The following is a 14,252-nucleotide window of genomic DNA, read 5'->3' on the forward strand; positions in this document are numbered from 1 at the left end:
AGGTCAATGATGTTTGTTATTGTTTGTGTTGGAAAATGTTGTGTTTGTATCCGAGTGATGAGATACTTGCTAGACCAGTTAGTGGAAAACTACAAAGTATGATTACAGAGTAGAGGAACTGAAAAGGATCTGCCTTAGCATGTAGTGTTATTATCAGATAAAAGCTTTACCTCTTTTCTTCTAACCATTTTAATAGTTGGAAAATCCCTTTACCAGGTAGCTTTAATAGGCTTATTGCAAATCCTCTAACCAGGTGACTCAAGATCATTGAGTTCTTTAAATCCTCTAGAAAGGTAACCTTTCATAGGGTTTCAACCTTTTACAGGGTATATAGCCATCCCTTAACCGAGTGATCTTTAACAGGATCAGTTTCTAATAGAACCCTATTGTAAAGTCTTTAACCGGACTAGGCTCCTAACAGAGCGAGCTTCAAAAGAGTTCAAAAACAAGCTTGTGGGTGTTCATCCCCACCATGGTTTTTGCCATTTGGGTTTCCACGTGAAAAAATTGTGTGTCATGAGTTATGCATTTTTCATGTGATGATTAAGCAGTTTTTGTTTAGGTGAATATGCATGCAAAGTTAGTGGTTATGCTATTACTGATACAACACATGCATGAGTATATTGGTGAAGTAGTTATCAAGTGTTGAATGTTATTTGAAGTATTTAGTTTTACTTGTTTAGTTGTATGAAGTCTTATTGTGTTTAATCAGTATTGCCATGGTTAAGTTCAATGATGAAGACAACCGGTTAGCATTGTTTTAACTTGATAAGTTGTTGAGAAGTTTTTGTATGTACTGATTCACCTCCCCTCTCATTACCGATTAGGGTATTTTTTGTTCATCATTATTCATCAGTATTGTCTTGGTTGGGTTTATTGTCTTGATCATGTGTCTTCCTCTCTCAAATGCTCTTGATTTTGGGTATTGTAAGTATATGTCCTTGCCTTTGTTCATGAGACTCTCTTATTAGTATTCCTTCAATTTTCTACGTAAAAATTTATAGGAATCCTAACCCCTTTACTAGTTAGCATGAGGAAATACTTTTTCTTATTTGATTCTATAAGCCTTTCCATGAGTTTTTGGAAAGAGGCACTCTCATGACATTGTTGGAGAAGCTCTTCGGTGATCTCTATTTTCCCCACATTGGCATATTCATCAAAAGGATTGGACTCCATTTGTCATGTCCTTGATTTTGGTTGTGGGTCCTTTCCTTTTTTTTCTGAGATCAAGTGACAATGGGAATCAATATATCACTATAGCAGTGAATTCTTCTTCTTCTTCTTCTATTGGGGTTCTTGGTAGAGTTGGTGGCTCGAGTCGATCTCCATGGTAAGTGACAAGAAATTTTGGAAACAAGGTAGGATTAATCCTTCCTCCACTCTTAAGGCATTGATTGAATGTTGCTTTCTGAATGTAAGCCCTACTTCTCAAAGGTTCCTTATCAAATTTGTTGGTTTTTCCTTGGATATATAGCCACATATGACATAAGAAAACGTGATGTGATTTAAAGAGTTGACAGTTGATGTAGAGAAATTTACTCATTTTGGAAAGGACCTTAGGAATAGCTTGTCTCTTCTTCAACTTAGTCTTTTGATGAAGACTTCTTCTTCTCAAAATATAGGGAGTGGTCATACAAAATGATCAATTTTGATGCTAACATTTGATATGGATACTTTGTTTCGGATACTCAAGCTTACTTATCAAGTAAAGGTTTATTTTGATTCGCCCTTATGAAAAAGTGTGTCAAATGATTTGAGTCAAGTTTCACGATGTAGAAACTTAATTTGACAACTTGAGAACCTAACTAGGTATTTGTTTTGATGAAATTTATTGGATGGTTATCTTGAGGTGTATATGGTGAGTAATCTTTGGGGCACACTCTTCCCCACCCTTGCACTATGACATTGCCAATGTATGGAAATTGACTTGGCTCAAAGTTTCTCATGCTAAGGTTTATAATCAGGTTTTTATTTGGTCTTCAGTGATAAACTCCCTTAGGAGGCTTCCTAACCTTTAGAACAAAGGCTTTACATATCTTAAAGATACTGGGGGAAGGCTGATAATTGAGAAAAACCATTGGAGGGGATTTTCATCACGCTCCACATTTGATTATAGTGGGTTGAAATACTTGGTAATAAAGTTGTTTTCCACTTGGGTCGTACCCTTCTCACTAGCCCCCTCAAGGCTTCGGGAAGGTGGGTCGTCTAAAGGATTTAATTGCTTGAAGTAAAAGAAAGAATAAAAGAGTGGTTTGGTTTTTTGGTCACCCAATTAAGAGGAGAGCATATACCTACCACTTTCATGACAAGGCAAACAATGTTCTTTTTATCCTTCTAGAGAAATGATTTGCTAAATCCTAATTGGAGATGTTGCTCCAACCAATCACGATGTTCTTTTTAATCCCTTATAGCAATATTTTTGTAACTAGGAGAATGAAAATCCTGGTCAACAAAAATGAAAGCACGTTTTCCTTAAAAGTAAATTGCTTGGTAAATTGAAAATTTGTCATTGTTCTTTTTAATTTGCAATAATAAATGGATTGTTCTTTTTATCCCTTTGCAAGAAATTAAAATTTGTTGTTTTTTTTTTTAAGCCCAAAATTGAAGTATCTTCCCTAACTTGCAAGAAAGCAAAAGTGTGATTTTGTTGTTCTTTTTACCTTGCAATGAGATTCTTTTTAAATCCAAAAGAAAATTTGATTCATTTTAAGCCCAAAATAAAATGAGATTCTTTTTATTAAAGAAAGTGAATTCTTTTTAAGCTAACTTTGAAAGAAAGCAAAAAAAGAAAAAGAAAATCTATTCTATCTCCTCCAAATCTGCAAGAAACTGTTACGAAAACTTGCAAAATCAAAGTTAGTGAAAAACAACGTCCCTTGGTGGGCTTACACAAGCCTAATCTCAAATTAGGTTACAATTTTCCTTCTTTGCTTCATATGCACAAAAACAGAGATCATATGCACTAAAAGAACTATTGTATGCGCTATAGAGACAATCAAATGCGCAATAGAATATGTTAAATGCATGAGAAAATATCAAATGCGCAATAGAATATGTTATATGAGCGAGAAAAGATGTCAAATGCGCAAGAAGAGTTGTCATATGCGCTAGAAGATTTGACATATGCACTGGACTATCTGTTGTATGCGTGAAAAGATATGTTGTATGCGCTATTCTGCATTTGAAAACTGTAGGTGTGAATCCTATGGAAAAAAAATTGAAATATCTAAAAACGTGGGTTCGAGGCCCACGATGGGCACCAATTAATGTATGCTGGAGATGTGGGGTCAACCTGCAAGAGAGAAGAACACTTCAAACACATACATCAAACATTGCATTAGAGTTAGAAATCCAAACAAAGCAAGTTCATGAATCAAAACTCTTTAAAATCATTCCATGCTCCTCTATCTCTAAAGATCCTCAAGATTCAAGGTGGCCCTCACTTGGAAGAGCACTTGATCTCTTGGATGATAACCTAGAGAATGAGATTTAGAGGATTTTAGGATCAAAATGGATGCAATTATGATCCTAATAAATGATTTAGATATGAGATTAGATAATGATATGGTGTAAAATGAGGAGATTAATATGAAGCTAAACTAGCATGAAAATGATACTAAGATGAAGCTAACATGATATGAGATTAACATGATATATCTAAGATTATAATGCTATCAAAATGATCTAAAATGCTATTCTATCAAAGAGAGGTAAGATTCTTAATGTTATGAGATTATAATGTAGATGCATAAAAACTTGATATGGAGAATGAAGAATGAGAGCTCTATTTATAGGGTAAATAGGGCAATGGATGGTTGAGATTGAATAATCTCAACAAGGGCTAGGATTTAAAGTTATCAATCCATGTGAGGGATTCAATCCAATCCCAACTTGACAAATGTCACCTTGAGATGGCTTGAGAGGAGATGCAAGAGACATTAAATGCCCGAGGAGACATGAAGGTTACCTTAGGAGGTAAGGTTTTGGTTGGGTTAGGGTCATCCATTGGATAAAGATTTTACCCAAGGGGTGAACTCTTGTGTAAGGTTAATATGATAACCAAGGTTAAAGCCATGAGTGCTTGAAGAGACCCTTGGGTTAGATGAGGGTTAAGTTAGAGAGAAAATCTCTAACCATAAGGGGAGGGTTGAATTAGCCATTAATGGTTTGGAAGACTTTGGGCACAAATTTGTAAGAGTCCTTCCAAATTTGGGGGAACTCAACAAGTTAGCTTGTTGAAGAAATGAAGCCTTTAATGCATTTAGAAGACTTTCTTCCAAATTTGAGAAGTGACCTCCTCAAATTTAGGAAAGGACATGATTAGGAGACTAGACATGATTAGGATAGGATTAGAAGGCTTCTAGAAGAATGATTTAGGAGATGCAAGTGGGAGATGTAGGATTTTGCAAGTAGGTGGAGGATAATAGGATTTAATTAAAATAAAATTAATTTATTTCAATTTTGGTTGCAACTTGCATTTGATAGATTTAAATAAATGTTGATTTATTTAAATATGAATTTTAATTTTTCAAGTGGGGGGATTTATAAATAAATCTTGATTTATTTAAATGCAAAGGGGATTTTAATTAAATGTAGATTTAATTAAAATGGGAAAGGAGAATTCTATTAAATATAAATTTAATTAAATGGCTAGAGGGGGAATTTTAATTAAATGTAAATTTAATTAAATGGCTAGGATAGAAGAAGGGAAATATTAATCAAATCTTTAATTTGATTAATGGTCAAAATAGAAGAATAGGATTATCAATTAAATTTTGGTTTAATTAATTAGAAGAATTAGGGATAATTAAATGAATAAAATTCACTTAATTTTTTGCCCAATTTTTAGGTGTCTACACAAGGTATATTTATAAATGATGATTTTTCAATTAATAATATTTAATATATGAGTAATGTCTACATTATCATTTATAAGAAAATAATAGTACCTATTTCACAATGAAAAGGTGGGTGGATATTAAATCACACTCCAATGTTAAATAAAATTGTTTTGTAATTTTTTTAAAATTTTTTTTTTTTAGAATTACACAACATTATATCTTTTATGACTATTTATTGATTTGAATAATGTGATATTAATTTGAATTCTTCTAGCAATTTCTACCAACATTTTATTAAAAAATATAGATCAATGATATATCATTCTTCCTTTCTTTTTTCACGTTTGTTTGATAACTGTGTACAAAGAAATGTGATTTTAAACATAATTGAATTAGCAATAAAAATAACTCAAAATCATAAAACAATGCACCAATAAAGTTAAGGAAAAAGAGGAGTCAAAGTATAGTAAAATCCATTGGAAATGAAGTATGATGTGCTCCTTGTTGTGTAGCTTTATCAAAGATGTGCAGTTTTGGTATGCGCTCATAAAAAATTGATAGTATAATGATGCTCAATTGATTTGGATGCAAGATATTGTTTTTGATAAAGATAAATAGGTTTTAGAAGGACCTGAAACCCAAAGTATTACAGACCAAGGCCAGCAACCCAAAAGACCGAAAAAACTAAGCAAAATAGGGGACAAACCCTACATAGATCGAAAGCCAAAAAACAAAAATAGTTGAACCAAAAAATAGGGCAAAGCACTCAACTAAGAGAGTGCATCAATTGAGTATTTTTCTGAATAATCCTCTTATTAATTTTCTCCAAATCCTCCATGATGAATTTGGAGGTTCCCTGGTCCTAGCTCTAGCTCCTGGTTCTAGTACAAGGACCTGAGCTAGTCTTCTCACCAGCCGCACTTTGTCCACCCTCTAATGCAATCTTTTTCTTCTTTTCCCCCAAGGGAGGGTCATTGGCGATGGTCCTGGTTCTATAATCAGTCATCATGGAATTAATTTTTTCCAAACCATCAGCACTATTGATCATCGTCTGCCTACTGATTTCCACCAGATTGTTCAATTTTTCCTTGATCTCACTCACATCCTCTTCCAGCTTCTCAATTCTGCGCTCTTGGTCAACCTTCATAGTTTCCACATCCTGAGAAATGTTTTTGATCATACTCATGATCTTCTTAGTTTTATTGGGCCCAGGGGATTCCGTGAAAGTGTCAACAATTCCTTTAATCCCATCTTTTAGGGATCCAATTTCCTTCTCCACCCACTTCCAGCAATTCTCTTGACTTCTAGTAGCCTCCAATAGTAGATTTCCCATCACCCTCTCCTCTTTTATCTTGCCTTTATTTTCCTTATTCACAAACCCCTCTTTCTCATCATCCACATTGATAGGGATGTCCAGCCTAATCTCGTGGTCCAGGACTTTGGACCCACTAGATTTGGTTAATTTCATTTTCTTTTTGGTGGGTGGCTCCAGGTCTTGCATTTTCTTGCTACTAGATTTGAACTTACTTGCCGCCCACCTTGGAGGATTGATTTTCCTGCTACTGTTAGTTCTTGTGGTCACCATAAGCTCCCCTTCTTTCTTTGGTCTATACTCAGGGTCCTTCATATCCTTGATATCATGCCAATCCATGCTAGTACCACTGTCATCCTCATCCATCTTCATATCAAAAACCAACTGCACATCAGGGTTAGAGGAGGAAATGTGGGTTTTATCCTTGGGGGAGGGTTTCACTTCATGAGCTTGGGTGTATTCCATAATCAACAAGATAAGGCCTTCATGAATCACAAGGTTATCATGGTTTTCAAAATGTTTAACTAAACTATTCTCAAAGGATGAAACCAAATAAAAGGGAATAGAAATAAATCTACCATGCCTAAAATGGTTTAAGATAGTAAAATGATCTAAGAAAATGCTATCATATCTACCATCCAGGGTGATGTACCTCATGATGAATTTTGCCATATCAGCCCAGAGGGAAATCAGCTCTTTCCTGTTATAAATGAAGAAAAACTGAATGGAGGGATATGATGCAAAGATGAAGGTCAATGGTTGAGGGAGACTGGGTCCTTTCAATCCATGAGATGGGAGAGATTTAGAAAGATATTATACCCTTGGAGTGTAAGGAACAAATCTTTTCATAAAGGCATTTCTTGTCGTTTGACTCCAAAGGTATGGGATGTGAGGAATAAAGGAATTTTTAAAATTCTTTTAGAGTATTTGGGAGGACAAGATCCATTTGAATTTCCTTCCCCAAAGAGGAAGGTATTTAAGGTTGAGTGGACTTGGAGAGTGGCCATTTATGGCATGGAGTTGGCCCCTCCTTAATCCAAGGGATTAAAAATGTGCAAATGTTTACGAGAGGATTATCTAAGAGATTAGGATTAATATTCTAGGCAAGTAGGAAAATGTTGGCTTGATGATGATTGTAATGGATGACTTCATGTGTTGTCATTGATGGCACATGTATACACACACATATGTTCATATTGTCATAGTCATCTTAGTTAAGATAAACCGGTATTACTCCTAATTATTTTGTATCCGGCATTACATATATAGTTAAGTTCAAACGGTTTAGAGGGTGTCCAACCAGTCTATTCAGGAAGGACATGATACCAGCTTGGAGTTTCAGCGGAGACCATCAAGGAAAAAAATGGAGGACAATCAGTCTATGAGCTGGAAGAGGTTAACTCTTAACCGGTATCAGTGTTCCAACCAGTTTCATTGATTGTGTGATGAGCTATCACTGGTCATGATGAGTTATCCCTAACCAATAGATTTGGCAGCAATCTATGATGAGTTATGTTAGATTGTCTAGATACATTCTTAATCCAAGGGATTAAAAATGTGCAAATGTTTGCGAGAGGATTATCTAAGAGATTAGGATTAATATTCTAGGCAAGTAGGAAAATGTTGGCTTGATGATGATTGTAATGGATGACTTCATGTGTTGTCGTTGATGGCACATGTATACACACACATATGTTCATATTGTCATAGTCATCTTAGTTAAGATAAACTGGTATTACTCCTAATTATTTTGTATCCGGCATTACATATATAGTTAAGTTCAAACGGTTTAGAGGGTGTCCAACTGGTCTATTCAGGAAGGACATGATACTAGCTTGGAGTTTCAGCGGAGACCGTCAAGGAAGCAAATGGAGGACAATTGGTCTATGAGCTGGAAGAGGTTAACTCTTAACTGGTATCAGTGTTCCAACCGGTTTCATTGATTGTGTGATGAGCTATCACCGGTCATGATGAGTTATCCCTAACCAATAGATTTGGCGGCAATCTATGATGAGTTATGTTAGATTGTCTAGATACATTGCACCTAGGAAATTATGATATGATTCCTGAGCCGACATGAAATCTAATGTCTATATAATGATATTATGTTGAAATTTTTTGGATATGATGCGAGACAGAAGTGTTGAGTTGTTGAAGGCATTATAAAGTATGTCGATGATGCAGTTTTGAGTAAGCAGAAGAGGATCTATTCAAGCAACTTGTGCTACTTCTAGATCACACCACCTATTGTTTTCTTATCACTACAACAATCAAATACCCTAACCAAGTAAGCTCTAACAAGCTTCACTATACAAATCCTCTAACAAGGTGATCCATTAATTTTGGTTTGAAATCCTCTACCGAGGTTACTCCTAAAAGGGTACTAATTTAACAGGGTATAGCTCCTAACAGATCTTTGGGATCTTTAATAGGATTCACTCCTAGCAAAGAAACTTTGTAGACCTTAACCGGTTAGTTACCTATTATTACAGATAGTTAACTTGTGAGTCCCATATCATCGTGGTTTTTACTAGTTGGGTTTTCCATGTATAAACACTTGTGTTATGATGGATGTTTTACTTGTTGTGGATACTTTAATATCATTTTGGATTGCATGCATAGTGTTTAGAAAACTAATTAAGTATCTTTTCGGTATGTGTTTCAAGTGGTATTGTTTTTGCTATCTCTGATTCACCCCCACTCTTAGTGATTTATAAATCTATCATTAGTATCAAAGCATAACTTCCTTAAGGCTTAATCGCTTGGAAGGAAACCCTAAATCCACCATGGGGGTATGAGTTATTTAGATATGGCTAGAGTTCTTGATGCTACCAAGGAAGATCTAGAAACCCTAAGGGTCAGATTTAAAGCTTCACAAGTCAAAAGGAGAGAGCTGGGTAAACAACTATTCGAGATATCTGATAATAATTCTTTAGATGAGGCTAACATTTATGCATTAGCTGAAGAAGTTGAAAAACTGAATGGTGAAAAGCTAAATCTGAGAAGAGAGTTAGAAGCCCTAACCATCTGCATGAGACAAGAGCTTGAAGAAAGAAGGGTAGTCAAAGACCTCATCAAAGAAAGAGATCATGAGATTGCTAAAATCAAATAAGAGAATGCAAATTTGCATGAGCATTGGCATGTAGAGAAGGAAGATAAGGAGGCCTTGCAGCTAGATCTTGAAATGGAAACATCTCTAAGAGAGACTCTGACAAAACACAATGAAGATCTTACCAGAGAACTCACTGAGGCTAATGAAAAGCTAGAAAAGCTCAATAAGAGTATTGCCATGCTAGATGAGCAGATCCAATCTCAAAGGATGAATGGTGACATATCTAGACTAGGTTTCAATAGATCTGAGAAAGGAGAATCTTCCTATACGAAGAGCAACATTCACAAAGATAAGGATAACAAGCCTACCCGTAAGAAAGCATTTAAACTTGTGTGCTTTGTTTGTCATAAACTTGGACAAGTACTGCAAATGTGTGTAGAAGCAGACCTAATGAGAATACAAGCTATAATGCAAATGCTAGGTATGTATCTGGGAGATTTTAAGGTCACTGTTTTACATGCAATATGAATGGACATAGGTCAGTTGAATGCAGATATGGAGTAAAAAATCTGGCACCGCACATGAATCCAAGACCAAATGGTGATTAGAGGAGAACCTATGACAACCGGGGAAACATGAACTGGCAGAAACCCTATGCCAACCGGTTTAGTCCATTTGAAATGGAAAAGATAATTAATGTTATTTGGACCATTTGTAACAATTATGGTCATGTGGCTATGAATTGTAGAAGGAGGACTGGAAGAGGTAATGTAGGACCTTGGAGATCATCTAGAATGGCTTGCTATCATTGTCATAAACTGGGACATATGGAAAAGTTCTGTAGAACTAGGAAGAACAAACCAATTAACCACTCTGAAGATCAGAAAGGTAAGCAGAAGGTCAATATTGAAGAACCAGAGATGAGATGAACAAAATCTGGAAAAAGAAGAGTGAGGACAAACCTACAGAAGAATCTATCCCTTCACCTAGTGTGGAGAATTCTGCACCGGGGAACTAAGCCTTTCAAATAGGCCTAAGGGGAGCATAGCGACAAATCTACTTTTAGACCCCTTGAAGAATGCATGGTAAGAGAGTTTGCATTTTTGATTTGTTTTGTGAGAAATCTTGATGTCATAATCTATCAATTTTTCAAAAGATTGTCAACCAGTTTTATACCTGTCAGTATTGGAAGTATTGATAAGCGATATATTAGGGTTTTTTACCCTATCGGTTGAGCAATTAATGCAGCAGGTAAAGTTTATTAAAGTGAGTTTTACTATGTTATTTTTACCCTAATTGCATTCAAAAGAGAGTTCTTGAGAACCTACAGTATAAAAGTGAGTTTTACTATGTTATTTTTACCCTAATTGCATTCAAAAGAGAGTTCTTGAGAACCTACAGAGTGAAAAGAGAATTGCTAGCTGATTGTAGACGGATTTGTGTTGCGAATTGAAAGATTGAAGCAGATTCAAAGATTAGTGAAGGCAAAATGGGTGTACATTCGATAGATCAACTGGAACCCTTGCCAGCACAGAGGAATTAAGGTATTCTTTTGTTAATCTCTCTCAAATTGAGTTTATCCAGAATGGCGTCATCATCTAAGCAAGTAGAGAAACTTATGATCACTGCTGAACCAATGGAGTCTATGGAAACAGACAAAATAGTGTCATATAATGCTTTGTCTTAAGTTCCTAATGGTGTTATGATAAACGGTGATTTATCCAGTTACATTGACTGTAAAATTGAGGATTTAGGATCATTATCAATCTATTCTCAACTGAAATCCTTGTGTGATAAAAGCGGCAAAATCAAACCCGATTACATTAGGGTTTATGAAAAGGGTTTTCACAATGCAGCGTATTTTCTTGAAGATTTTGAAGAACATGTGAGGATAATTCTTAGTCATGTGCATGGTGAAAATATGTATCTTGAGAGGTCACACACAATCACAAAGGAAGTAATCCATGCAGTGATTGGTTTTTGGCAAACCGGTGAAGTTCCAAAGATGAGGAAAATTTCAAAAGAAACTGTGGTAGAACTAACTCAAACTACCTCTGATGGCCATGTGTTTTCAATTAACAACATTAAGGACCCAATAGCTAGACTTTCTACTATGGTCATTGGGTACAGGATATTTTATTCCAGTAGAATGAGCAGTGTGCCATCTGTAGCTGTGCATGCAGCTTACAAAATGATTGTTGAGAATGCATATTATGACTTATGTGAGGCAATAAGGAGTCAATTGATGTTGAACCTACAATCAATCAAGAAAGATAGCAGTCAAAAGTTCAAATTTGGTCAACTATTGATTGGTCTATTCTTTTATTTTCAGAATTTCCTACCAGGAATTGGTGACATTCAATGGTCAAAGGACCTATTGGTAACTGCTCATATCAAGAACAACATTAAGGTTGTAAAGAACACATTCTTTACTACAATGAATAGATATTTTAATAAATTCCAAAAGAAGATGAGCATGAAGGTAAGGCTACATGAAGATATGGTGAAACACTTTGCAAAAGACATTTGTTTCATAGTCACCACATATTTTTGTCTAATGGAGGCCATAGAACCTAGAGAGAATGAAATGGATGAAATAAGTTATAAAGTCCATTATGACTTATTAATTGGATATGCCAATAACCTTTTGGAATCTCCCAAGGATAAGAAGAGGAAAAGATTGGGAACATATGAGGAAAGAAATGCACTTGTTGAACCTAGTTTTGCTAATGAGAAGAAGAAGAAGAAAGCTGAGCAAGCACCTTCAGCGACCACTGGTACAAGAGTGACATGAAGTGTTCTAGTCAGAAAGAAATCGACACCCAAAGTATATGCTAAGAAGGAGAATGCAATGAAGAAGAGAGGTAGGCAACTTACTCTTCAAGCAGATTCTGATGCTATCGATGTTGAAGAAGAACCTAAGAAAATGAAAGCAACTGGTAAGAAATCCAAACTAGTAGGAGACACCTCACAGCAGAGTATTCCTATTAATGCTTTATCTTACAAATCTATGATGGCTTTTGAGAGAACTATAAAAACATTATAGAGGAATAGGTTTGATAATGTGAAAGAAAAATTTGATTCATTTGATGATGATCAGAAGCAACAAATTGTTCAAAAGGTAATCAACTACTTGTGTCAATACAATCAATTGCCTCAAGATCTTAAAGATGATATTTCTTATTCTTTGTCTTCTATTATTGTAAATAAGTGGAAAGTGGCTGTTGAACAAGATCAAGAAATAATTGATAGTATTTTCATTCAATATTTTCCTAAATTGTCTAGAGATGAATTATTAGCATTGCTTGATAAATTCAAAGGACAATTTGATTCTATGACAACAATATTGATGTTAATGAATGAAAAGGTGCAATATGTTGAAGGTGAAACTCATCAAATAGATAGAAACATTCAAAAGATGCATGAGCAGATAAAGTCTCATAAAACTGATCAAACAAAGACTGGAGCTCAACCAGAGTTAGATGAAGAAGAAATTATTGCACTAGATATTGTCTATCCTATTAAGCATAAGGATGAAACTACTTCTCTACCAATTATCTTTGTAGATGATATTCAAGACACTATTGATCTTTCTAATAATATCATTGAACCAACTATGTGACCATTACAACAACCGGTCATTATTGTTACACAGGAAGTAGTTGAAGCATCGATAATTCAACCTAGTGTGGATATTCAATCTCTACCAGAAAAAGAACACCAAGTGGAAAATCAATTACCACTGGTTACAATGGTTACACATGAGACACAAACAAAGGCAAAAAAAGAGAAAGAGAAATCTGAGAAAGAGGTTGAAGTGAAAGAACCTGAACAGAAAAAGGAGGAAGAAAAGAAGAAAACAAAGGAGAAGAAAATAGATGAAAAGGAAAAAGCAGTTGTTAAGCAGCAAATTGATGATGAGGATGACTCAATAGGCATCAAAGGGCCTATAGATGTAGATAATATAAGTGCATCTGAACTCATGGAAATTGCTTCTGTGATGCAATCAAGAGCTCAGAAGAAAAGATTAAAAGAGTAAAGGAAGGAAGTAGAAACCATTAAAACTGTCATTGAAATTTTGTCAAGTCTGCTACCGGAGATAGATATTGAAAATTTGTCCACTCCTATCAATAAGCTTGGCTAGTTGGTTGCTGATGCATCTAACCAACTGAAGTCCCTTGAAGAAGTTGCTCAGAATTTAGCTGAGAAGAGTTACAGAAAGAAGAGAGGAGAGCAAATAATGAAAGATGTTGATATAGGGAAGATTTCTTTACCCCTGACTAAAGATATTTTGAGAACTACTATTGAAACAGGAGGAAGGATACTAGCCTATACATCTAATATTCCATTTTTCTACATTGACTTGATTAAGAGTTGAGAAGAGACAAAACAAGAACTGGAAAGGATATGTACTGCCTACATACCTTTACAGATTCAGGCTTAGAATTTGGCAAAACAGTTGATGATTTGTAAAATTGGTCAGATGTCTATGATTATGAACAGGCTAAGAGACTCTGATCTTTGAAAAAAGTTGAAGAACCAGTTGAGGCCTAAAGTGGATATCTTACAACGAGCATACAAGGATGCAGAAGCGGTTTTGGCAACTCCAGAAATGAGCACAGTAGATGCAATGGAAGAGTTCGTTGCATGGGTTATGACAACCATTTAGATAATTGAAACCTTATTGGAAACATGGGAAAAAGATTTTTCTCATATGAAGATCACTTTTAGTGACATTTTCCTAAAAATTGCAATGAACACTCCTTGATAAAGACTCTTACATTTTTGTATATTTAATATTTTTTGATGCAAATTTTTCTATCATATATATGTATTTTACTTTTCAATTTGGCATTGTTGTCAAAGGGGGAGTAGAAATATGTATGTGTTGTAAAATTTTGTATATATTGTTAAGGGGGAGTAAAAATATGTTTGTACGTTTATTGCACACTTAGTTGTAAAGTTGTAAAATTTTCTAAGTGTTACCATCAATGCCAAAGGGAGAGATTGTTGGCTTGATGGTGATTGTAATGGATGACCTCATGTG

This window comes from Cryptomeria japonica, chromosome 2 (assembly GCF_030272615.1).
Source record: "Cryptomeria japonica chromosome 2, Sugi_1.0, whole genome shotgun sequence".
Taxonomy (NCBI): domain Eukaryota; kingdom Viridiplantae; phylum Streptophyta; class Pinopsida; order Cupressales; family Cupressaceae; genus Cryptomeria; species Cryptomeria japonica.